Below are 26,035 nucleotides of genomic sequence, written 5' to 3'. Positions count from 1 at the left end.
CTTGGCATAGGATAATGGACTGACAATTCTGCCAAATCATGTCTCTGGGCTCTGGCTTCTTCTGCTGATGTGGACTTGTCATCACAGGTGCTTTTGACCGAAGTCTTCTTTCAGTGTTTTGCTTATTTGATCCAGACATAAAACTTGTGTTCGTATTTATGTCTTGAAAGTGAGAATTCTACCACAGTTTGGCTATGAAATGTCCTTTTTTATTTTCAATGACTTATATTTTGAAAATGATATATTTTTTTGCAATAATACAAACCAACTAACTGGAAGAATAGCTATTATCAGTGATCATAAATATTATCCAATTACATCAGTAATAAGTTAAAAAACACAGGTCCTTTATGTTTGATTTTACTAATTAAATGTTGTACTAAAACTGTTAGGAATTGTCACAACTCTCAAATTCTTCATTTGGACTACATGCTCAGGCACATCTGATACACAAATAACTCCTGGAGGAAAAATTCTATATGCTGATGTAATTCTGTATTGTGTTGGCTTTACATGGGAAGCTTTTTAGTAAAGGGCATATATTAAAACATTTCACACCATGGTTTGACCCAGTCTTGTCTCAAGGTGACTCTGGCTACACATGAAGTTGCACTTATTTAAGGCCAGATTCTGAAATGAGTCAAGAATTTAACATGCTGGTAGCCTTCATCTAGCTGCATGACAAATTTACAGATGTGGACACTTGTAGGAAGACTCTAACCACAGCTGCTGAAAATGTTTCAGCGGAACAATGTTCAACCCCAAAGATATAGTTTTGTTGAAATTGAGTTGTTTTACAGGAACTTTTCAGCTTTGAATACATTTTCCACAGGAAACTGTCAAAATAAATCATCTTATCTTTCTTGTTTCATTTTGATAATGCCAAAACATTTCAGTTCAAAAGTATCACCCTGATTCATCTGACATTTAGATTGTATGTTAATATTAAATTTAAAACAGTATGCTTATACTTTAATATATGTGTACACAAGTTGCTACTTCTAAATATGAGTAGATCTGAATTGTTGATATTATAGACTTTCAAAACTAAAAGTTGAGGTGTTGTCAACTATAACTTATGTTCTGGTGACAAAAATAAAAATGTTAGTTCCAATTTGGGGTGGTAGAATTTTCTAAGGATTGTAAATTAATATTTTTGACCAGTGGTATCAGAGAAACCTCAAAGAAAGATAAATCTAAGAAATTATGGCAAGGCTATTATATCTGCAAAATATATCTAAAAGATGTAACACCTTGAGTCAGTTTCTCTCAGTTTAAAATACTTTGTCCACACTTAAGTCATGGGGAAAAACTCAATGTTCATTCAGTCTTTGTAGATCCAGAGAAGTGGTGAATCCATGTCATGCTTGTTTATCTTTATCATCATCTTAGCTAATTATGTTCATATGTTAATATACATCAAATCATTCTTTTTCTTTTGGATGCCTGTGAAGTACACTCAAGAGACAGAATTAGAATACAAAAGCTTTTATGAATAAAATGTCTGCGGTCACTACCACAGCATTACAAGCTCACACACTTCAGCCATCTGGGGAAACTCACATTTGCCTGACAGGGATCAGGCTATATTGGGTAATAAAATCTGTGAGGCATATTCAGGCTTTGGTTCCTCTCCATCTGCAAAAACGGTGAAAATAAGTCCTAGCTCTATATGATAAATATCTGCCAATGAGTTTCATAAACAGTAGGTCAGTAAAAAGCCACCACATTTGAAGGAATTCACCCACTATCTGCTCAGAGCTGTCTGTACCCTGAAATACCCTTTACTTCCCGATATACACCATGGCAGTTAAGATCATAATCAGGTTTTTTTTTTGTTTGTTTGTTTGTTTTTTTGTTTGTTTGTTTGTTTGTACTAAAGATCTTACAGCTAATTAAATGATTTGGGAACAGGCTGACTGAGTGCTTAGGTAGTTGCTGGACAATTAGCATCTCAAAACGGACTTTTGCACTCAAAGCCAATGAAAGTGCTGAAGAAAATTTACACCAATCTGTGTGAAATTTTCTTCTCAGAAGTAATCTGACAATAAACATTACATTCTCCTGATAAGTTAAACTCTAAGCCTATATTTTCAGAGACCATAACATAATAATTCCCCTCCATTTCCATTCCTTTGAAACTATTGACTAATTCTTCAGGCACTGTGATAATATTCAGTCATTCACAATTCTAAAGCACAACATTCTAGTTGGAGCTACGTATCACATATGTTCACTGTAAAGCTTGGTCATTCAGCTTTGCTGATATAATAACACATATTCATCTCCATATAGCCATGAAGAACTAACCATAGGTTAGGTTCCATAGCTCATGGAACAGGTTAACCCCAGCAACAATTCATGTTTAATTTCTATAACTACTTGTCTCGCTCCAATTTATAGGAGGGAGAGGAGGTTCTTTGAAATATGTATGCCCGGCGTAAGATTAAGAAACAACGGTTCAAATGTTGGTCCGACCAGTTTATTACAAATGTTAATAAGGGAGATGGGGAAAGGGGAGGACGGACGCTATTAAGGATTGGGGTGATGGGGAAGGGAAGGCGAGCGATAGAAAAGATAGAAAGAGGCAAGAATTGCGTAAAGCGGGGATAGTCACCACCAGGATCCGGCAGCAGTCCCGTTGCACGACGTTCCGACGGTCCGAGGCCGAAGGGCAGGAGCAGCGAGGCCGGTCTGGGGCAGCGAGAGGATGCAGGTCAGGGAGGAAGCAGCAGGTCTCAGGTAGCGGGCCCAGGGAAGTCCGTCAGCAAACGGTCCGTAGAGGAGGATCGGAAGGCAGGAAGCTCGTGTCGTGGTGAGAGCTCAGTCTCCACGTAGAGATCCGTCTCCACGTTGTGGTGAGAGATCAGGTGGCAGAGAACCCCTCAAGTCTGTCGTGGTGAAAGATAAGCCTCTCCCGTTGCCGTGGTTGTGGTGAAGGATCAGCTTCCACCGTTGTGGTTATTGGACCCTCTTTTATCCTCCATTTTCTGCTGCCTACGTGACATTCCTGGGTGCTTGAGCAAGAGTCCTGTGCATACCTCCTGAGATGGCCATTTTCCTTGAGATAAGTCCACACAAAAAGACCGTTTCCCGGCCATTAGCAGCAGCTTATCTCTCTCTCGATGCCCCTGGCCTTGTCCATCTGTGCTCCTTAGAGGATTTCACAATCCTTAGCCAGGACCTGTCCATCAGTGTCCTCAAGACAAAAGATTTCTCTGCCTTTGCCCAGGACTTGTTCCTCAGCAAACTTTGAGTCAATGATATAAAAGAATAGTCTCTTACACTACTACCACAAATATTGTTATGAAATCTATTAAATGAACAGATTCTTTTGATATCATTTTGTTCCTCATTATAAGGAAAAGGAAGCAGCAACACAGCAAAATTTTCATCAGCTAATGCCTTGTAGTAAATCCATTAGAAAGCCATTGGTATTTAATTGTCTAGTCACAGCGAAGGCCTAAGAGTGACATGTCTGTAATGAGATTAAAGTAGATTGTAGTGCACTGCCTACATTCTCTGATCCAGTATGGTGATGGCAATGACTTTGCAGGTCATCTCAGTTAATTTAACTATACCCCATATAAAAGAAGAAAAAAAGCTTTGATTAAATAGGTAAAAGAGGAGACATTGATTTGTTCACACCCAAAAGAGATAAAGTGGACAGTATGTCTGGAAAAATACTCCCATAACTTGAAAGTAATCTAACATAACAATGAGGAGCTATTAGCAGGATCAAAGTTGATTGTACAATAAGAAATGGTTGTACGTTGTGTAATAAAGTATGCAAAAAGAGTTATTAGCCATGCACCCCTTGAGTTCAGAGTGATTTGATCCCATAGTCTGTAGATCCAAAGCCAGAAGCATCTTTCTGCCCAATGAACATCATCTCTTAAAGCTATGCAACTGGCAACTTCAGGGTACAGATTTTCAAACATGGATTGCATCACCATGAATTATTAGGCTCTCTCACAGAGGCTGCAGAGAAAAAAAAAATGGAAACTGAGACTTTGCTGAAACCATCTCAAGCACTTTGGAACATTAGTTTGGAAACTGTCCAGCCAGGCATGGAAGGATGCATAGAAACTTCATTTCAACATGAGAGATAATTTCTACAGAGTTACTGAACATTCTTAGGAATCTTTTGTCCCTTTCTTTCAGATATACAGATGTTCCTTTAAGAGCTTCTTTTTAATTACTACCACAAGATAACTGTGGCATGGTCACGAAAACGGGGAGGGCAAGCAGGAGCAAGGGAAAAGAGTACAGCTGAAAAAAACACTGCTAATGTGTACATATTTAATCATTGAAGCTACAGACTCTTGGTTCAGCTTCCTATTGTGGAAATATCCAAATTGATCTGCCAATAAGGCTTCATTATCTTAAGAACGGGAGCAGGCCCAATCTTGAAATAAAGCACTGTGGTGTCACGTGCTGATTATTCAAAATATTTCAATTTGTCTAAGTGAGTCTGCAATGCTTAAAATAATTACTGAATTGTATTATAGCATTTCAGAAGAGAACAGGATACAAATCTGGTTTGCAGTCTGAACATTGTTTAGAATCTGCTTCTTTTTCCTTTCTTACATTAATGGCAGCTGTGCCTTGATCAGTGCTAGTTTGAGAGCCTACTAAATAATATTTTAAGAAATATTATTTTGCAAAATAGGAGAAGGAGAAATTAAAAACTGGCCCTCACCAATATAATTTATATTCAGTACTTTCAGGTAAAGGTCAGTATTATTTCCAGCACATGCTGCATTTCATTGAGTGTATTTTTTACCTTTTCATATTGTATATTTCTTAGAAACTACAAACAAACACAAAACATTTAGACCAGGACTTCTGATACAATATATCTCAAAAATTAAAAATACTTTAAAGAGGTGAAAAGTCAATGTTTCCTGAATTTTTTGTAAGTCATTTTAGTTGAATCAATTCGTTCATGCCCTTAATTATTGAGCATTCCTTGTAAGACCTGTGATAGCCTACTAAATGGCCTCAAGTTGAGCCAGAGGAGACTCAAGTTGGACATCGGGAAACATTTCTTCTCCAGAAGAGCAGTCAGTTAGTGGAATGGACTGCCCAGAGAGTCAGTGACCCTGGAGGTGTTCAAGAAACTGTTAGATATTGTACTGAGGGGCATGGTTTAGTGGGAACTATTGGTGATAGGTGGATGGTTGGACTGGATAATCTTGGAGGTCTTCTCCAACTCTGGGGATTCTGTGATTCATTCTAAAGGAACTGAGCAGAAAGTACTTTTTTAAGAGAACCAAACATTTAATGTATTGTAGCAGCAGTGCTTATCTATGATGAAAAGAGTAGATTATTAGGGTTTTTTTTAGAAACAAGACATTGAAGGCAAATAGAGGGACAGAGAGTGAGACATTAATAGAATATTGGCTTTGACAGGTAGTCTCAAACTGGACGTGTTACTCATGTAGCTAGTGGGACCTTGTGAGACCATGTCTGCAGCATTAATTCACTCTTCTAAATGCTGTGGAACCTATTCTGATTCCACACTGGCATAAGTGACTTCATGGATTTACTTCTCAAGCAAGCAATAATCAGAAAAAAAGACTCATCCATGTTGCACCTGCTCAAAATCTGCTTCTGTCATATTAAATTACTACCTTGTTTACTTTAGCAACTTCATAATCTAAAGAAACATGAAAGATTTAACTGTGCATTTATGTGTTCATCTCCAGTCTTCAAAAGCTTGAAAATCGAAATCTGCGCAAGACCCAACACGCTTCTTCCAAGTAATTGGTTGTACTAGATCTAAAGAGCCCAGGTGTCACATAGTGTAATTTGTGTCTATGGGTGTTGTTACTGACTATGTTTATGCTCTACATTCAAATTGAAGTGCTGTCTAATGCCTGTAGTATAACATATTTATTCATAAATGGCCTAATTTACTTAATGTTTTTGTTTTCAATATGGAAAAGCAATATACTTAAGCATACTTGTCCACTAATATTGAAGGAAGACATTATTTTCAACAATCTGTATAATTTTATTTAATGAAAAAAAGTAAGAAATTGATTTGCTGGAGGTTCAGACATATTTAGTTTGCAGTATACATTAAGACAACAAACAACATTATTAAAGCTGTCTCAGGAACTTTTCTTCCCTTCTGAATAAAAAATTTCAAACACCTTCAAACGTTCCTCCCTTTAATAAAAAATTGACAGTCTAGCCGTGCCTCTGTGCTGTTACAGATATAGGTCTGTACGTTGGTAAAGAGGAATCTCAAATTTCATGTGTAAATATCAAAATGTATTGAGTTCTTTATATATCTCAGAGGTATATATAAACTAAGAATACTCCACCCCTACAGCTCACTAGAAAAGATCTTGCCAAGAAAATAGTGCTGTCTCCTGTAGAAAAGGATAGAATGGGATGGGTTAACTTTTATTTTCTCCACACATACACACACAAAAATCCCATCGGCCAGCTAAATGATTGGACTGATTTTCAGAATTAGGAAAGTGAACTCAGGAGAGCCTTTTTAAGAAAGCTGGAGTTAGCAGAGAAAGATTCAAGCTGAAGGCACAGTTGAAAATAAATACATATATTTTAATCAAGGGATAGAGATGAGGAGAGGAGAGGAGAGGAGAGGAGAGGAGAGGAGAGGAGAGGAGAGGAGAGGAGAGGAGAGGAGAGGAGAGGAGAGGAGAGGAGAGGAGAGGAGAGGAGAGGAGAGGAGAGGAGAGGAGAGGAGAGGAGAGGAGAGGAGAGGAGAGGAGAGGAGAGGAGAGGAGAGGAGAGGAGAGTGGTATAACTGTTATTCATGGCCATTCTTTGCCAAGTAAATTGGCTAGGGGGAGGTCTTTAAGTAGGAGGTGGACTCATAGTAATATAATTTGTTCTTATTTCTTTTGTGATTAACAGCTAAGCAGTTAAAAGTCTGCAGAGAATAATTCAAGGTTTCAATTCATATTAAGCAGATATAAAAATAAGAGTTTATAACTAGCTAAGATTAATAAATAAATCAGTTAATGGCTTACCAAAGACTGGATTTTATAGCTTGTTTATAATTACTATGTCTTCTTTGATATTCTTAAACTCTGAAACATACTGTTCATGTATAGAAGATAACACTGCAATATTAATTCTGGAACTTTAACTGAACTGGCAATCATACTCGCTAAATCTACACAACAATATTTTAAAATGAGTTTTAAACTGGCAAAGAATAATAATCATCAAGTAAACTACAATTAAACATCTCCAAGCTGAGCTTGTCATTGTTCTTTGTTATGAAATGCAGGGAAAATTGTAAATATATTCTTAAAAGCCTAATCTTTTCCCCATCAGAAGACACAGGAGCAAAACATTTCCTCCCACTCATCCCCCTCCTTTTGCCTCTCAAAAAGAAGTCCTATTCATAATCATTTTTATATCTCGTGAAAGTAAAAAAGATCTAAAAAAAAAAGTTAGTAGCTGAGAAGTTAGTTGGAAACAATTCAGGTTGTGTTTTTTTTTAAGTAAACAGTTATTATTTTCTAACTGAATAGGTTCATTTGCATCTTGTGGAAAAATAAAAAACAAAACAAACAAACAAAAAACGCACAAACCAACAACATGAATTCCTATCCCCAGTGCCAGCAAGCTTTGACAGCAGTGCTCTTTAGGCCTGAGAGTTTCTTCCTCTTTAAGACATATTTTTTCTTGCTTCCTGAACCATCCCTCCCTTTCCTAATTTTAACAGAATGAGCCAATATACAACACCAAAACAATACAGTTTATCATACTGAGCATAGAGTAGAATGTAACTTCTGTTTCTAGGGTATGTTTTCAAATAAAGCACTATAAGGCCTGATTTATCCAAAGAAAATTTTCACCTGGTCATACATTCAGAGGCTTGAAGGAAAATAAAATTAATAAGCCTCAAAAAGAAGACAAAAAAAGATAAAAGTTTTATAGTTTTATAGCATTCTTTACTTTTATAGCATTTGTTTTACAGAAAGAAAGAAAGAAAGAAAGAAAGAAAGAAAGAAAGAAAGAAAGAAAGAAAGAAAGAAAGAAAGAAAGAAAGAAAGAAAGAAAGTAAGTCATTAGTATGAATAAGAGACAAATAAGAGACAACAGCTAAAGGTTGTGGGAACTCATGAAGGTGCATAGAGTACATCTTTTAAAAATCTTTCGTCAATTACATGCCAGTGAAGCTAGGAGTGTTACTGAAATGTGAATATAGAATCTACAACTACAGTGATTGTGACATCGTTTTCCTATTTCAGAAAGCATGAACTAAAGTTAATAAAAAGTAAAGAAATCCTCTCTAACATTGAGGAATCATTCTATCTTCAAAATAAAATGAGGAGAGGGACTACACATTCACAAAAATGGAAAGTTTTGAGGCAGAATGATATTTTCCCACCCTCTGTTGTGGCTTTATTATTTCCTGATTCATTTTCAAAGTAAGATTTCAAATAACCAAAATGCATCTTTTCTCTGAATTCAGATAAAAATAATAATAATAATAATAATAAAGAAGTAAATAATATGGATATTATTTACTTGTTTCCTGGAAAATTGTTGTTCTACAGTTATTAATGCATTAGAGAATTTCTTGGTTCTGTGTGGTAACCCTGTGATTGCTTTTAGGACCCATTATTGATGCATAAAGTTGTATTACTCAGTAGTTTAGTCTTTACACCAAATTTTAGTCTTGGCTGTAGGGAACTTTGAGTTAGTTACTGGACATTTTCCACCAGCATTTAAAAAATACTGATGAAGAACCAGATTGAGTTTTTCCCTTCTAACAAAAAACTTCCTGGTCTCCTTTGCAAACGAGTATTGATAACAAAGAAGGAGAAGCAGAAAACATTGCCTAGTGTAACAGTAATTTTGTTTCATTTCTGCATTTGGTAAATAAAATGGTAGCCCTTCTTTCCTGCTCTTGTTCTGATTCCCATGTTCCTTCTGCTGTTCCTAGGCTAGGGAGGGAGTGAAGAAGAAGCATCTGCAGTACTTGCTTCAACAGGCCTGATGGAAAAGTCTAAAGGTGGTTTGAGGAAGCATATTTGAAGAGGACTGGAAAAAGATAACAGGATTTGTTATGTTTGCTGGGATCCAGAACTGATATGCATAATGACAAGGATGAAACTGAAACTTTTTTTTTCATCTCTGAACATAGCTGGTTTGCTCTTCACAAGGCAAAGACTAATCACATTAGTGATTCTGTTTAATTTATTACTTCTGCTTTCTTGCTTTTTCATGCTACACTGCAATTTTCAAGGTCACTCCTTGTTTCATTTGTCACCAAATATACTCAATTTGAATATACATATTTTTTCAAATTAACTATTTGTAATAACATTGTAGGAAATCCCTCATGTCTGTTGGCCCATTTGAGTTAAGAAAGTGGCTCTATTTTCCTTCAAGACTACAACTTTCTTCTCTTAGACCTCAGGACAGTCCCCTCTGAGCAGTTCAGTATATGCCTTTTTTGACTTTACATCACTTTACAGAAATATTGTAATGATTTCTTTTACCTTTGGTACTTACTCTATGTGATCATTTAGCAAATGAACAGCATCTCAGAGGTCTTTCAGTGCCCATAGTTTTTCTCTTTATATTTCTTACCTGAAAACTATTGGTAGTAGGGACATGAAGTATGAGCAAGGTGCAGGGATTTCTGCTTATATAGTACACTGTGCTAGTGATGTTGCCACTTTTCAGTGAGTCAGTAGCACTGTGGCTTCATGAAATTGTTTCTTTTTTTCTTCTCACACACAGTCCCATCAATGACAACTACACATACTTTTTTTTAATCTATTCACAAAGAGCAATATTCAGAGATTTATTCAATGCAGACAAAACATCAAAATGAACTGGTCCGAAGCAGATATTAAAGAATGAAATCATTTGCTAGAAAACACCAAGATCCCCTAAGCAATGTGAAGGATGACTCTTTCAAAAGATTAAGAGGCTAGGGACTTCTGTAGGATCACAAAGCCAGTAAGATCGAAAAAGCTTCTCTTCTAACAGGGCATTTTGTGCTAACACACAGAAAGGAATTGCTGAACTGTAAAATATAACCTCTGCACCAGTAACTGCTCTTCACATCTAGCATCCAGTGAGTTCATAGGCTTTATCCTGCCTACATTATTTGCCTCAATCATTTCATTTTTCCTTTGGGTTCACTTTGCCTATTATATGATTTCTCACAAGCTTTTGTCTTTAAGTCTAGTGTCACTACATGAAGTCAGAGAGCAGCAATTTTCAAACTCAACAGTAATCTTCTCTCTAGAGGATTCAAAATTTCTACTAATGGAAGTAGAATAATTTCTGAGGGAATATTTTGAACTGTTTAACAAGTACAAAGGATGAGCTGATATTCATTAACTTCTAGATTTTTCATCCGAAAATAAAGAATACAAATCACTTAAAGAAGACAGAATGTGTGAAAAATGCTACATAGGAAGGAACTGAGACTCAGAAAATTATTTCTAAATGATTATTTAAATTATTAAAGAGCAAGAAAAGTAGAAAAAAAGGCCATGTCTTTTGCAGCACACATAAATGTACTGGATAAAATATGGTAAATAATATATTATTTATTTTGTTTTTTATAGGTTAAATAATTAAAATGCAGATATTCTAAAGTATACATAATACAATATTCAGCAAGATAGGCAACTCCAAACCCCTTTCAGCATCCAGGAATGCAAGTGATAAGAAAACAAAAACAAAACAAAACAAAACAAACAAACAAACAAAAAAAACACAAAAGACATAAGGCTATTCCATAGTTTTAAGAATTTGGTGATGGTACAAAATGTATAGTGATATGACTGATTTTTTTTACACAGAATAAGAAGAAAAAAAAAAGAGTAAATCGATAATTGAAATAGAACAATAGAACCATTTATAGAAATCACATATCTCATTACATGAAAGTGTAAAATACAAGTGTTATGGTTTTATGATTTTTGGTTATTGGTATTCCACATCATAACATCATGTAGTGCATTGGGAGTTAAAGAGTTAATGCTCCAGGTCTGGGTGCCTGTCCCGGAAGAGAAGAAGAGCTACATACCCCAGAGGACTTTGTGTTCAGAGAGAAGATAAAGCCCCTGGCAAGGTCATGAGACCAGGCTCTCCTCCCTGCAGCTTGACCCAACTGCACGTCTCACCTCAGCATTAGAGTAAGGCCTTTGGCTTTCAAACACTTTCTTTCATTATATTTGATTTATTAGCTCCAATTCTAATTATATTGTATTATAATGTGTTATCTTGCATTCCAATATCTTATTTAGTAAATTAGTTTGTTTCTCCTCAGATCGTTGCTGCTGTTTTGTTTTGTGTCCCATCTCACTATCCTTTAAACCTTATCCCTCTCCAAGGTGCGGATCTGCAGGTCCCTCCACCCTGCTTGTCACAGAACCGGGCCAAACCAGCCCATAAACTGTTGACAACAAATGAGATTGTAAAATTTTATTTCTGCTAATTAGGGTCAATTAAGACATGGTTTTGACTGAATTTGTCATCAGGGACCAGACCTGTAAATGACATCTTGTGGTGAGGGTCTACTACAGTTCACCTGATGAAGGAAAGCTTGTTGACAAGGCAATCTTGCTTCAGCTGCAGGAGGTGTTGCACTTGTGAGCTCTCGCCCTAGTGGGGGACTTTTACCGCTCAGATATCTACTGGAAAAACAGCACAATGAGCTTCAAGCAATCTAACAATCTCCTGAAGTCCATTGAGGATAACATACTGGTCCAGGCATTAGACAGACCAACCAGAGGTGAAGTGTTACTGAACTTGGTGCTCACCAGTACAGAAGAGATCATTAACAAGGTTAAGATCAGAGGCAGTCTGGGCTGTAATGACCATGCCCTCGTTGAATTTCTGATATCAAGGAACATGGGCCGGACAAAGATTGCAGTCAGGACTGTGAATTTTAGGAGAGTGAAATTCCAGCTCTTTGTGGAACTGCCCTGGAAAACTGTCCTTAGAGATATAGGAATAGAACAGCTCTTAACGGACACCCTTCTGAGAGCACAAGGTCTCTCCATCCCCCAGCACAAGGAATCAAGCATAAGATGCAGAAAACTAACATGGCTAAGCAAGAACCTGCTGGTCAAACTGAGAGATAAGAACAAAATGTACATGCAGTGGAAGCAGGGATGGGTGGCCTGGGAAGAATATAGAGATATTGTTCAGACATTCAGAGATGGAAGAAGGAAAGTCAAGGCACAGATGGAATGGAATTTGTTAAGGGATGTGAAAAATAGCAAGGTATTCCTCAGATATCTTGGTCAGAAAAAGACAGAAAAAGGAGTCTACTCCCTCTGACAAATGTAAAGGCAGAACTGGCTTCAACAGACATAGAGAATGCTGAGGCACCCAATGAAATCTTTCTCTCAGTATTCACTGGCAGTCAGGTTTCTCACACCTCTCCTGTCCATGAATCCCTAAGCAGGTTATGGGGAAGTGAAATCCATCCCAGTAAGAGCAGAACAAGTTCAATACCATCTCGTGAGGCTGAATGTGTACAGGTCTATGGGGCCAGATGGCAGGCAGCCCAGATTTCTGAAGAAACTGGCTGATGTTGTTGCCAAGCCAATCTCCATCATATCTAAAAAGTCATGGTTGTCAGGCAGAGTCCATAGGGAGTGGAAAAGGTGAAATATCAATCCCGTTTTTAAGAAAAGGAGGAAGGAAGACCTGGGGAACTACAGGCCAGTGAGCCTCATGTCTGTACCTAGGAAAATCATGGAAATGACTACCCAGAGATGTTGTAGAGGCCCCATTTCTGGAGGTTGTCAAGGCTAGGTTGGAAGGGGCTCTGGGTAGCCTGATCTGGTGGGTGGCAACCCCATCCGAGGCAGGGAGTTGGAACTAAATGATCTTTAAAGTCCCTTTCAACCTAAGCCATTGTATGATTGGCTAATACAAAGGAGTCAACAGCCTGCACTCAACAAGTGTAGGATCATAGAAGTGCTCCAATATACAATTTTTTTTTGTTTTGTAACATACACCTATTTCATTTGATTGAGTTATTTAAAAGGATATTACAGACATGTGAAAGAGATTGTTTTGAAACACTGGGTAGGAAATGCATTAAAATGAATGAGATGCAGAGGTCTTTGTGAATGAGCAGAATGATAATTATCTATGGAGGCTCTCATCCTTTCTATCTGATGGTTTTGAATTTGTGACACACAAAAATGAATGGTTGTTTATTGGCGTACATAATACAAATCTATAGATCTAAATAATGATGTGTCATGTCTTTATTATTTAAACAACCAACTTAATTGGCAGAGCTGTTGCTGATTGTCTCAACAATGACACAAGAATTTCATACGCTAAGTTATTCTTGGAGTTTTTAGGTAGTTCTAAGCTAGTTCCTCCTTGTAGGAAAAGTGCTACTTAAGTCTTTCTGGAGGGAATTTCTCCCTAAAAGTATAACCTAAATGACAGCAGCTCTGTCTCTTTCCTTTTCCTTCCACCTCCTTCTTACCTAGTGCTTGTTGGAGTTTGCATACTCCACAGATATAAGCCACATTCACAGTTTTTGATGGCCAGTTCAAGTGGTGATGCTTGAAGAGCAACTCCAATATCTCAAGTCTATGAAAAAGTTATCAATCATCAGATTGCAACCTATACTGACATCAGCAGTACATAGAAGCAATATGGCTTTTCCCTCTGTACAAACATTTTTTCTTTCTTTTATTTAATACTAATTAAATTATTTAGAAAAATGAAACAAAAAAAATCATAGATCATTTTGTTACATCATGAACTGCAGTACAAGATACAGTTTTTATGAGATTCTCTCTGTTTACTCAATAGCAAAATATTGAATATGCTTTCTAAATAACTTCAGTAGTAAAATTATCAGTGATGCTTTTCCCGAGAACTCTGTACGTCAAATTAAATAAAAAAGATATAAGTACTGGGGATTCTCACATTTCTGGTGTTGTAATGTGCTTTTCTGTACTTTACCTTAAATATATTTTCCAGTCTCAGAAAGCCCAAAGACTGATCACTCCTTCACAAAAATGAATGTGGCTACTCCGTTCCACATTTTTGACCATATTTGTTTGTCTTGTTGTCTCCTATTTCTGTTCCAATTAAGTTACCAGGTTCAACAAGTCTGAAAAACGTTCTGAGGTCATGGTGTTCCATTTGTACTTCATTTTGTAAGTTCATATTATTTGAAATTTCTAAAAAAAATAATTTCATAAAATCTTACTTCTTCAAAAGTGCAGAAGAAAAAAAAAATAAATCTTTTTCTCTTTTTATTAACATATAAACAGCTCTGTTTGCCCCCATGAAATTTGTTCTCATACTAGTAAAAAAAAAAAAAAAAAAAAAAAGCTCTTCAGTAAAGCTTCAATACTACGTTTCAAACATTGCAAGTCAATGACCTGTAGACATGCAAGCTCATCCTGCTAGTCTGTGGCCTTTAACGAACCCTTATAAATCCTCTGAACATAAAACATGAGTATACTGTTGCATGTTGATTTTGCAATGTAAATTTTTATGATTTGGGGGGAAACATATATTTACTTGTACTAAGTAATTACTTAAACCGAGTTAATATAATAAAGCTTTCTCTGACTACTTATTTAGTGAGAACATACTGACACAAACAGCATGATCCTCTAGAGAAATGTGCTCATAGAATAATAGCTTACTCTACCTCATTTGCTATACAAAATACATTCACAAACAAACAAAAAAACCCTTGAAATGCAGAGTTGTGTGAACACTGTGTATTTTAAGTCTTTCCCTTTAGTCATTTTAATAGTTTTTTTTTTTTTAATTTCCCTGTAGTAGTTTTGTCTATGAAATAGTCAGCTAAAAGATTATTCACGTGTTATAATACAGACTGTTCTAAAAACATACAGAGGTTTGATGGAGTTACTTTTTTCTTTATATTACTTCTGATTACACGCACAAATTCAAACTTTAATTAAAGAGCACCTTAAATCTTTAACTGAAAAATCAGGAATTCAGTGTAACATGTTTCTGAAGTCCAGCATCAAAAATCATCAGTAGCAATGCTCTAATTTCCAGAAGGAAAAAATGCTCAGCTGTTGCTAAGTTACACTGAATACTCATTGAATTACATGTGAAGCCAATGTTAATTCCAACTACAATCATTATGAATGGCACTATTACAAGGAACACTGAATAGATTTAAAATAATAGAAATCCAAATTAAAGAAAAATCGCCACCTTTTGCTACATTTTTCTCAGCCTTTCTGGACTTTAAAAAAAAGATAAATTAGCTGTCAAATGAAAAAAAAAAAAAAAAAAGAAAAGAAAAAAAAGAGGTTTCGTAGCTTTATGGGTCATTTTATAATAGAAACCAGTTCTCTGCCTCTGATACAGACAGCAACTAAAATTTCAATGCACAAATCAGAGAATGAAAACAAGGACAACAGCTGGGCTATGTTGATATATACACTAACTTCAACCAACATAAGAAAGTGCTATATTTTCCTGTACTTCAAAACGTATTCTGACTTGTCACTGCTTCCTCTGCCATTGCTGGAATTATGGCTTGGACTGAACTCAGAAGTTTAAAAGTAGGGCACCTCTCACGAAGCAGGTGATGATAATTACTCTTCACCGCCACAGTGCTGACACTCTGTGGCTCTGCGACTGGGAGCATCATGGCACTTCTGCAGCAGGCCAGAGTTCTACTTGTTACTGGTACTTTCCACTATAGGGAGAATACTGCATTTGAAGACTGCAAGGAAAAGTAATCTAAACTATATTCACAGTGAAAGTCTATAAGTATGTAAGTAGAATTACATGCAGTAGTTGCTCGGGTAGCAGAGGCTGAACTTGGTGACCAAGGAGATAACATCCAGGCCTTTGCCTTATGCTTTCATGTTACAACTTAATCTTCCATTTATATCAGGTGATTTATATCATTTTATGCAATATATATAGCATTACTATGAATCAGAGGTAGAAATTTGACTGTCCTTGAAACACTGCACAATTTATTTAAGTAAGACATCAGCTCCATAAGATATTGAAGGAATTGCTGGTTTGGAAAAGGTTTTGCAAAAGCATGATTTTCAGCCCACCTAGCTGTATCATCTTGGACTGCCTGCAGGAAATGAGGATACTCTTTGGGCCAAGGAAAACAAACAAGTTTAATAAAAATGAGTCTTCCCAAATTTATTCATCCTTAGAAACTTATCTTAAGACACACACTGGAGATAGAACTGGAAGTTGCTCAAAAAGGAATGATGAAAGCTGTTAGCCAGTGGTGAATAAGCAATGTACTCTGTAAGTACAAGAGAGATGATATTATTAATGCTCTTGCTTATAACTACATCAGTGAATACCATTTTCTGTTTTGAGCTAAAATTGTGCCGTAACTGAAATGAATATTGCTATTTGCGGCACTATCCATGAGAACTCTGTGTCTGCTGATGGCAACAGAACTGTAGTCTTCACAAGATATACCCTCTCTTTGCATGACATTTCAGACCACAGATTCTACTTCCATGGCTGACAAATAGCTATATGAGTAAGACCGCTGTCCAGAACCTAACTAGTGTTGAAAAGAACACTATGAAATGCTTTCAGTAAGATCTGCCCTGTTCTACCATTGTAATTACCATGCCAGGTTGATGCTGGTAATTCACATTGCTAAAACAATTAGAGCAGCCCCTCTCTTGACAAGTTTGAGCCTGATGTTTCTTTCTCATTATACTGATCAGACAGATCCATTGCACTGTGTCATGATTTACGGCTCTTGGGTTTTAAGGGAAGACTTGCAAAAGATATTAATTGGACCCTTCTCCCACCCGGTGCCTAAGATAAGTCTCTGATTGTGCTTAAGGAGTTCAGCAAACACAAGCTAAGGCTTAACTGTTTGAATATAATATTTAGCTAAGTCGCTGATAGCACAGTTAATAGCGCAGAATGCAAACAGCAGATGTGCAAATCCACACACTCCCTACTTCTTCCAAATGTACACCAAAGCATGGTAAATTCCATGATCCAAAATGCAAATATCATGTCTGTGGAAATTGTTGTAATTTGACTCACTGCAGTGCTGACAAACATACTGCTTTGTTCATGTATTTAAAGCATGACTGTAACAAGCTATCAGCAAGTACCAGCTTCCTTCATGCTCAAATAGAGCAGCTGCCAGTCCTTGTCAGACTCTCTGAAGTGTATCACTAACCACCACTGTTTTTTTTTGCAATTTGTACTTCAGCTAGCTTGTACAAATGCAAGATTTTCATAATATTTTATCTATTTACATCTCCACAGCAAGTAAATAAAATATATTTCTTGACCACTTTTAGCATTGTAGCATATATTCAGAAATACTTTTCATATTAATTCCATTGAAAAAGCTGTTAGAAGTCAGATACAGTCATGCTCTCCAAGCAGCTCTGCTTTTTTTCACTCCAAGAACTTCGAGATCTTGCCTTGAGGCAAGCTATCTTAGCCAAATTTTTGCCTTTGAAAGGCAAAAGATTGTTGTGTTGGCATTTCTTTTTCTTTTATTCTGTTTCCTAACTAATTGGCAGACACAGATAAATATGATAGTGTTATAAAAATACACAAAGATGATATATCTCTTTTGCTTCTTCTGCAAAAGCATGCAAGTGAAAGTTTACTGTAAGGTTTATCTTTCACTTGTATCATTCAGTGTGGAATTACAGCACTGAGATTTTGATACCTAAACTACAATGAGCCTCACCTCTGTGCCTGGGAAGATCATGGAACAGATCCCACCGGAAGACAAGTTAAGGCACATGAGTGACAAGCAGGTGATCCAAGACAGCATGGCTTCACCAAGGGAAAGTCATGCCTGATCATTATGGTGACCTTCTATGATGGAGTGACACTATTCATGGACAAATGGAAACCAACCGATGTCATCTACCTGAACTTCTGCAAGGCTTTTGATATGGTCCCACACTACATCCTTATCTCTAAATTGGAGAGATAGGAATTTGAAGGATGGATTGTTCAGTGGATAAGGAATTGGTAGAAAAGTAAAAGACAGAGGGTAGTGGTCAATGGCTTTATGTCCAGCTAGAGGCAAGTGCTGGCCCCCAGTATTTTGGGTCCATCTTGGGTCTGGTACTCTTTAACATCTTTATCAGTGACACAGATGTTGGGATCAAGCGTACCCTCAGCAAGACTCCTGATGACACCATGCTGAGAGGTGTGGTTGATACAGCAGAAAGAAGGGATGCCATCCAGAGGGACCTTGATAAACTTGAAATTTGGGCCTCTGTGAACCTAATGAGTTCGACAAAGCAAGGTTTTGCACTGGAGTCAAGGTAATTCCGGTTATGTATACAAACTGGGAGAAGAGCTCCTTAAGAGTAGCCCTGTTGAGAAAAGATGTAGGGGTATTGGTTGATGAAAAAGTTAACATGAGCCAGCAGTGTGCATGTGCAGTCGGGAAGGCCAATGGTATCCCAGGTTTTATCAGAGGAGGGGTAGCCAGCAGGGCAAGAGAGGTGATTCCCCTCTCTTCTGCCCTCATGAGGCCAAATCTGGAATACTATGTCCACGTCTGGGGCCCCCAACACAGGAAAGATGCGGAGCATTTGGAAGGGGTCCAGAGGAGGGCCACAAAGATGAATAGAGCTGGAGCACTTCTCCTGTGGTGTGAGACTGAAGGAAAGGGCTTGTTTAGCCTGGAAAAGAGGCTGCAGGGAGACTTCACTGTGGCCTTCCAATATTTAAAGGCAGTTTATAAACATGAGGGAAATCAACTTTTTAAAATGATAGGAATAGGACAGTGGTTTAAAACTAAAGTAGGGGAGACTTAGATTAGATGTCAGGGGGAAGTTTTGTACTGAGAGTGGTGAGATTCTGGAACAAGTTGCCCAGAGAGGCTGTGGATGCCTGATCCCTGGAGGTGTTCAAGGCCACATTAGATGGGGCCCTGGGCTAGATCTAGTACTTGATCTAGTACTTGATCCAGCAGTTGGCAACCCTGCCTGTGGCAAGGAGTTGAAACTTGCTGATCCTTGAGGTCCTTCCGTGATTCCACGATTCTGTGATACAAAAATGTGAACAGTTTGTGCTCCATGTGTTTAGGTTTCATAAAGAGCTCTGTAATTTTTTTTTTCTGGTTTTGTTTGTTTGTTTGCTTTTTGTTTTGATTTGGCATCTTTTTTGTTTGTTTGTTTGTTTGTTTTATGGAGCTGTACAGACAAAACTTATGATTCTTGTTAGTAGTAGCAAATAATTCCTGCTATGCTACCCCACTGACTCCTCTTTTTTGTAATTATGCTTTACTTGTAGATTCAGTGGATGTTTCTACCATTATTTTAGTTACCATTATGTTCTGTTTTCAATGCATTTATACTGGAATTTTTTTTCATGAGTGATGATGCTCTTCACATTTGATGTATATCACTGTTATTGAAACAGCTTGTTTCATACTTTCCCTTCATGCTTTCAGTACCTCTCTTTACAGTTCAGAGATCCTTTCTGAACTTTAGTAATCTCAGTGTGCATTTTAACTGGTCACCATCTCAAATAAAACTTCTAGTTCTCTTGGGTGGTGTAAGGATTATTAAATACTTTTCTCTTTTCACTATCTTGGATTAATTTTGATGGATTCTTTTCCTAGGAAATGATCAAAGTGTTCTGCTCTGCACATGCACTACTCTGATTTGCATTTTGTTGTGATTTGGTTTTAGATGACATTTCCTGCTCTGTAAGCACTGTGATTAAGTTTCTGTTGTGCACTTTTCTTGTATTGCAGAGTACTAAAATGTCATAAAAGTTATTTTGACTTCCATCAGCCCTTCTAGCATGTCATTCTTCCGGAGTACCTCTTGTAATGTTGAGTACTGCATGCTGAATACTCTTTTGAAGTGCCATCCAACTGGGGAGAATGGTTACCTTGCTACTTTCTTCCTCCTGACTTATCTTCATACTTTGGGACTGATTATCTTCTGCACAGTAACAGAGCAGTGTTGTCAAGTTTTTGTATTATTATTTTGTTTCAAAGATCTGTCCTATCTAGTACTTAACCACCTCACAAAGCCATAAAGCTATCCTGAATAAATTGTTCTTCCATTTTTCTAAGAATAAATACCCAGGCACATTTAATGCTAGAATTCTTTGTCTGACTTGACCTAGCTGTTTGTGGCTATTCATGTATTGCATGCAACACGGGCACTGAAGTTGCATAAAGTGAAATTTTTCATTGTTATGGTAGATTCTTCTAACAAAATATAGGCTTGTGAAATCATTATTTATTTTCATTTTCATTGCTTTTACTTTCATTCAGTAATGCATTACTATCTACATTTTTTTCTGAATTCTGTTTCAGAGATACAGTAATCTTCGTGTTTTGAAAATTCTGGGTGTTTCTTTTAGATCCTTTAAAGACAGCAACATACAACTTCACCATGGTTTCTTAACTATCTTGTAGCCATGAAGTACTTCAAATAACTACTGTTCAGTTCCTCTTCTACAATGTATCCTACAGTTACACCAGTCTGCAAGCCTTGTACCAGTCTGCTGATACGTGCAGCATATTCATGCCATCTGATTTGCACTGTAATGTATCATGACTGTCTTCCCTATCCTTGCACATGACCCATGTGCATGAGGAAACTGATGCACACTGCAAGCATGTTATTTTCGTGCCTTTGTTGTATTTTTTCTTGGAAGAATATGAATAATATACTATATTGAGCCTTTCTCTCCCTTCTATTTTCTGTGTTCTTTGCTTGTACTATTACATTATTGGGATTAGTGACGAATTTAATCTGTCCTTGTGTACACCTCAGATATGTCTTGGTAGGAAATTTTGTCCACAGTGTAGCTTTTTTTCCTTTAAGGCCTTTGAGTTTGGTCTCATTAAAATTGCACTTTTTGTTATTTCATATTAATCTGTGAAATCTGTATAGCCAGGTAACCCCGTATTAAATGTCACCATAGGCATTGTTTCCCTGTATAAAAACATTTGTTACTATGGGTTGTATTTCTGCTCTTGTGGGCTTAACTTTAGAAAGTCATACATTGCAGAGATTGTTGTCAGTGTGTCCACAAGGAAATAAGCCTCAAAAGTTAATTCAATTACTTTCTTCCATTTGGATCACTTCTCTTTTGGGGCTTCTGATTTCCAATTTCATAAAAGCCAACTTTGGAGTCATTCCACATTTATTATATATTTACTTGGTTGGTTTGTTCTGTTGGTTTTGTTGTTTTTTTCCTGACTCTTCTTGTCCTATTTTATTTATTTATTTTTAAGCTTTCTCATAAAGATTCGTCATATCAAGTCACTTGTTAACATCACAGATGTGATGTTCATTTAGAAGATCCCATGACAAAAACAAATGCAGAAATTTTTCATTTTGCAATGCAGTTTGACTTAGGGATTATCAATATGTTTATATTAAATAGTGTTTTCAAATGAAGATCAGGACTATTCAAAGCAAATATCTTCTAGGAAATGAGATCACTGATTGTCTCAGAGATGGGGAATTATCCAGGTGATTCTCAAGGTGAGCCAATGTAAGTAAGGAGGATGGGGGGAGAAGGGGATAAGAAGTATAAGTAAAAGGAAAAAATGGAAAAACAAAACAAACAAAAAAAAAGTCAAGTAAATTGGAATAAATTTTGTTGGTATAACAAAAAAAAAAAAAAAAAAAAAAAAAAAAGTCCTATGAAGGAGAATAAAGTCCCATGAAGGAGAATCTGTATTATCTGGTTTAACTTATAAGCTGAACTAGGCTATTTTAGAAGCTTATATGTCACTATAGCAATATCCCACCATTATATTTCTACTCTATTAAAATGTGTCCTTATCTTGCAATGCCTAGTGAAAAAAGACCGACTTAGTGCTACCTGCAGGGTTCTACTGTGTTTGGTATTTCATTACCAGATTTTACATACATGATAAACAGTCTGACAGTATTAAGTTTGGCACTGAGATTAACTCACAAATTGTCCAGTCAGACATTCCTATCACAAGGAACAGTAAACAAGATATACTAGAATTTTTCACTAAGTCAAATCAAAAGAAACTGGGCCTTCTTAGTCCACTTCTGGGAGTCTCTATGCAGTAGAAGTTATAACTTCCAATACGACAAGTAATTATGTTTAAAGACTGACAGAAAGTAGCTTGTACATCACAGTATGGGGAAAATGTTAGAGTTACAGCCTGTCAATGAAGTCTGAGAGCAACTAGGGGACTCTTTCATTTTCAACATTACTTTTAGAACAACAGAAATAAATTTTCAGGCAGATACAATGACAGATGACAGTAGAAAATGCTTAAGATTTTACGCAGGGCTACTGAATTAAAATCTCAGTTTTATAACATTTGTTCTGTCTTGCATTCATTTCTTTGGGCAGTTGAGACCTCTGAAGGGAAGTTTGCTTCTTTACACAAAACAAATACTAAGCTGTCCTCTGTCTTGAATGTCACATTGGATCATGATCTTTGTTTATTCATTATTCCTCTGATTTTACCATTGTAGTTAATTTCTAATCCATCAGTGTCTGAAATAAAGTGAAATAAACACTTTACAAATGACAAAATCATCTAAATGCTTAAGACTGGTATATTTATTGACTCCATTTGTTTTCTACCATCCTGTAAGAAATACCATTCTTGTTTACAAGTCTGGTCTTCAAGAAAAACTGTATCAAGAAATAAATACTCACACTCCACCCTCACATTTCCCTGTGGGCTTGAGGAGTTGCATTATAACCTCACTATAAGAACTGAATTTCAAAACATTGCTATTATATACAGTTTGCTTTTTCTCCTTAGGACACTGACACATACAATTTCCCCTTCTTGATTATAGTCATTGTGTTGGGGTGAGAACTAGAGCACAAGCAAGAGAAGCCCAATAAAATATTATTCTTTCTCTATCACTATCACTGTCAAGAAAATCTGTGATGAGTGGCTTGTCTTTGTCTTACAGAATAAGTAACAACTTGACTCTTTTTTAAGGGCATATTTTCAATTACTTTTCCTGGTTGTTATTTGAGAGAGATCTCCAGCTCTTCTCAGTGAGGAGGAACCAGAAGAAAGAGAAAACCACTAGAATTATTAATGTGAAACTGTAAGTTATTGAGAAAACAAACACAAGGCATTGCAGCTTTATTGCCTGAGAGTTGGGAAGAAAATGAAGCTTTGAGATGGATGATTTGTGGAAATGCCAGGTAGTAACATTCTCTACATTTATGACCTTATCCAAATTTTACTCTTGGCAATCACTTCTGTGAGTGATTCAAAACCCAGCTCAGACTCATCAATTTTTAAATCAGTGCATCAGTGGGAACAAATCAGCATCCTTTCTTCTATCAGCAATCTTTGCATGCTTCTTGCTAATTTATCCTGATTGTTGAGAGGATTAAAACTATTTTTGTGTCAAGATTAAAGCTTAATAGCTATTAGTTGGCTTCTTTGAATACCAGCAAATATGATGCCTTTTATTCCGAGGTCAATTGACTATCTTACTACAATACAGTATCATGTCCAACTACTCAGTCAGCAGACAGATGTACATGACTTCAGCAAGAATAAAAACATATTAAACAACATCTAGTCATTTCTGCCATTAATTTTTAATTTTCTGGGTCAACATAAAAATGCAGATGTATATACGCAATGAAGGAAGTACTGGCCAAACTATGATAAAGCCTTGTATAATGTTTTCTTGGACATTTGTGTTAAACATGACCCTACTGCTGGCTGTCATAAAGGATTTGGGGACAACAGATGTCTTTTTTTCTCATGTATACTTCCACTAATTTTGTCGTTTTATTTTTATTCTTGTTTTCTGTGCCTCTGGCATCAGTTTAGTGCTAAAGAGTGAGTTGAAAAGCAAACAGAAACAAGAAGAATAACACAAGAAAAATGAGAGAGTGAAAATGTGTAAGAACCTAGAGGGGAAAAAATGGAAAGATAACACTGCAATTGAAAGAACAAAGACAATGAAGGATCATAAGTAAAAACTGTGAATGCAGAAAAGTTGGGGTCTGTGATGAACACTATTTAGGAAGCAGTAAATACATATGGTTCATCTGTATTGCTTTTCGCAGTGTGGTGAGTTCTCTTTACTGGATTCTAAGTGAACAGCTTGTATACAAGAATATCACAAGAATGTTTTCACAGCCGAAAGTTCTCCTTGATTTATACTTCAGTTGTCATGGCCTCATTGACTGACAACTTTTTCTAATAATAAAGTCATTTGTCTGCTTGCACTCAGTTTCAGCAGTTATTTGCTTGTGTGTCCATATGTCATATCCTTTGCTGATAAATTTCATTCATTTTCAATAAATTTAATATAATAAACAACTTGAAAGAAAAAAATGAATAGTACTGAGTGATTTTTTGGTTTAGAGTGAATACATTCAACCTCAAAAGTCTGTTCAACCTTGAGAAAAGAAGACTCAGAGGTGATCTTATTAATATTTATAAATATCTTAAGTGTGGGAGTCAAACAGACATTGTCAACTTCTTCTCAGAGGTCTGTGGGGACAGGACAAGGGGAAATGGCCATAAACTGGAGCATGGAATGTTCTGCATCAATATGTGAAGGATCTTCTTCATGGTGAGGGTGACAGAGCACTGGAACAGGGAGGCTGTGGATTCTCCTTCCCTGGAGATATTGAAGACCTGCCTGGACGCCTACCTGTGCAGCCTGGTGTAGGGGGCTCTGCAGGGGGATTGGACTCTATGATCTCTGGAGGTCCCTTCCAGCTCCTACAATTCTGTGATTCTGTGATCAACATGGATGCATTCCAGCCTGTCTCTTACAGCCTAAAATTTTGTATTCCAGAATTTCTGAGTTCTGCAGACTCTAATTTATTTAATTGATTAATTCTTACCTCAGAATAAAGCTCCATTCATCAGGATGACCCTCTTTGGAGATATAGTTGCAGAGGACTTTGTGAGTGGGCAGGATTAGGGAAAAAAAAGAAAAAAAAAAAAAGAATGAGAAGAATGAGGTACAAACATGGAGATGCAGTAGAATTGTGACCAACTAATGAGGTGGATGGTATGCACAAGGATGAGCTGAAACTACATTTGATTTCCTTCCATTCACTTAGGATATTCAAATACAGTCATTAGTGATGGTAAACTGCCTGTTCCTTCTACAATGAGCAATTTATGCATCTGCAACTAATTGAGAAGTGTGAAAGTTCTTGGCCTATTAAGAGAAGAACATGTTGTCTGAATGTTTCTCAGTAAGGATTATACCAAGAGAATAACATTTCAGCAGAATCTATTGCAAGGAAAAATAGGCTAAATACATATAGTATTTCTTTTCCAATAAATGAGTATGTTAGTGAGCTATGTCACTAAGTTTGAATTTTGATTGGCGTTAGACACAACATTACAGACATAAAACTGTGCATTGAATGTGTATTTTGTTTGGGCTACATTCAAGTAAACTGATAACATGCTGTTATTTTGTAATTTATCAAAAGTTCTGCGCAACATCATTTATTCCATTAATTCAATATTTATCACAATAAGGTAATTATGAGCTTATTAAACATAATTTATTCATGGAAAGAGATTTACATGGAACTTTATTTTCTTTGATGGCGACCCTACTCAGATATTTATATTTATTATTATTCATATTCTTCTCTGGAGGTAAATTGTGCTCTGCATTGTAATTTAATAGTGCATCTACAGTAATCACATTGAGTGAGCCTATGCTTCAGGCAGAGAAAGATTATTACAGGAAAAGCAATGAACCACTTCCTGTAGTAATCCCATTTTAAATACAACTCATCAATTTTTAAGAAAAATATTTACCTTAAAATTGAGACATCATCATCATTTTCATTTTTAAACCATCTTAAACAACTGTCAGGTTGTGAATACTACTAGTTACCAGTGTAAAAAAAAATGTATAAACTGCTCAGCATGACTGTCAGCGGAACCACCAAAATTAAGTAAATTCAGAAGTGACATCTACCAGCATTGTTCCATAAAAGTCATTTTGATCATTAAAAAAACCACCTAAAACATATCCTGAGTTTAATCTAATAGTCTTATTGTATTTATTCTCTTCCTCAT

At 36.5% G+C, this 26,035-nt stretch overlaps 1 long non-coding RNA gene across 1 annotated transcript in view; it reads right to left on the bottom strand.

The window, feature by feature from the left end:
- Positions 1-24,852: 24,852 nt before the first annotated feature.
- The window catches only part of LOC112531841, a 29,371-nt gene continuing 28,188 nt past the window's right edge, over positions 24,853-26,035 (bottom strand). The window contains exon 7 of the long non-coding RNA XR_003073907.3: positions 24,853-24,889. This is a non-coding gene — a long non-coding RNA (uncharacterized LOC112531841). The remainder of the gene's footprint in view (positions 24,890-26,035) is intronic.

Source organism: Gallus gallus, chromosome 2 (genome assembly GCF_016699485.2).
Source record: "Gallus gallus isolate bGalGal1 chromosome 2, bGalGal1.mat.broiler.GRCg7b, whole genome shotgun sequence".
Lineage (NCBI taxonomy): Eukaryota > Metazoa > Chordata > Aves > Galliformes > Phasianidae > Gallus > Gallus gallus.
Note: the sequence above shows the minus strand (reverse complement) of the source record. Positions and strands in the feature narration are given on the sequence as shown.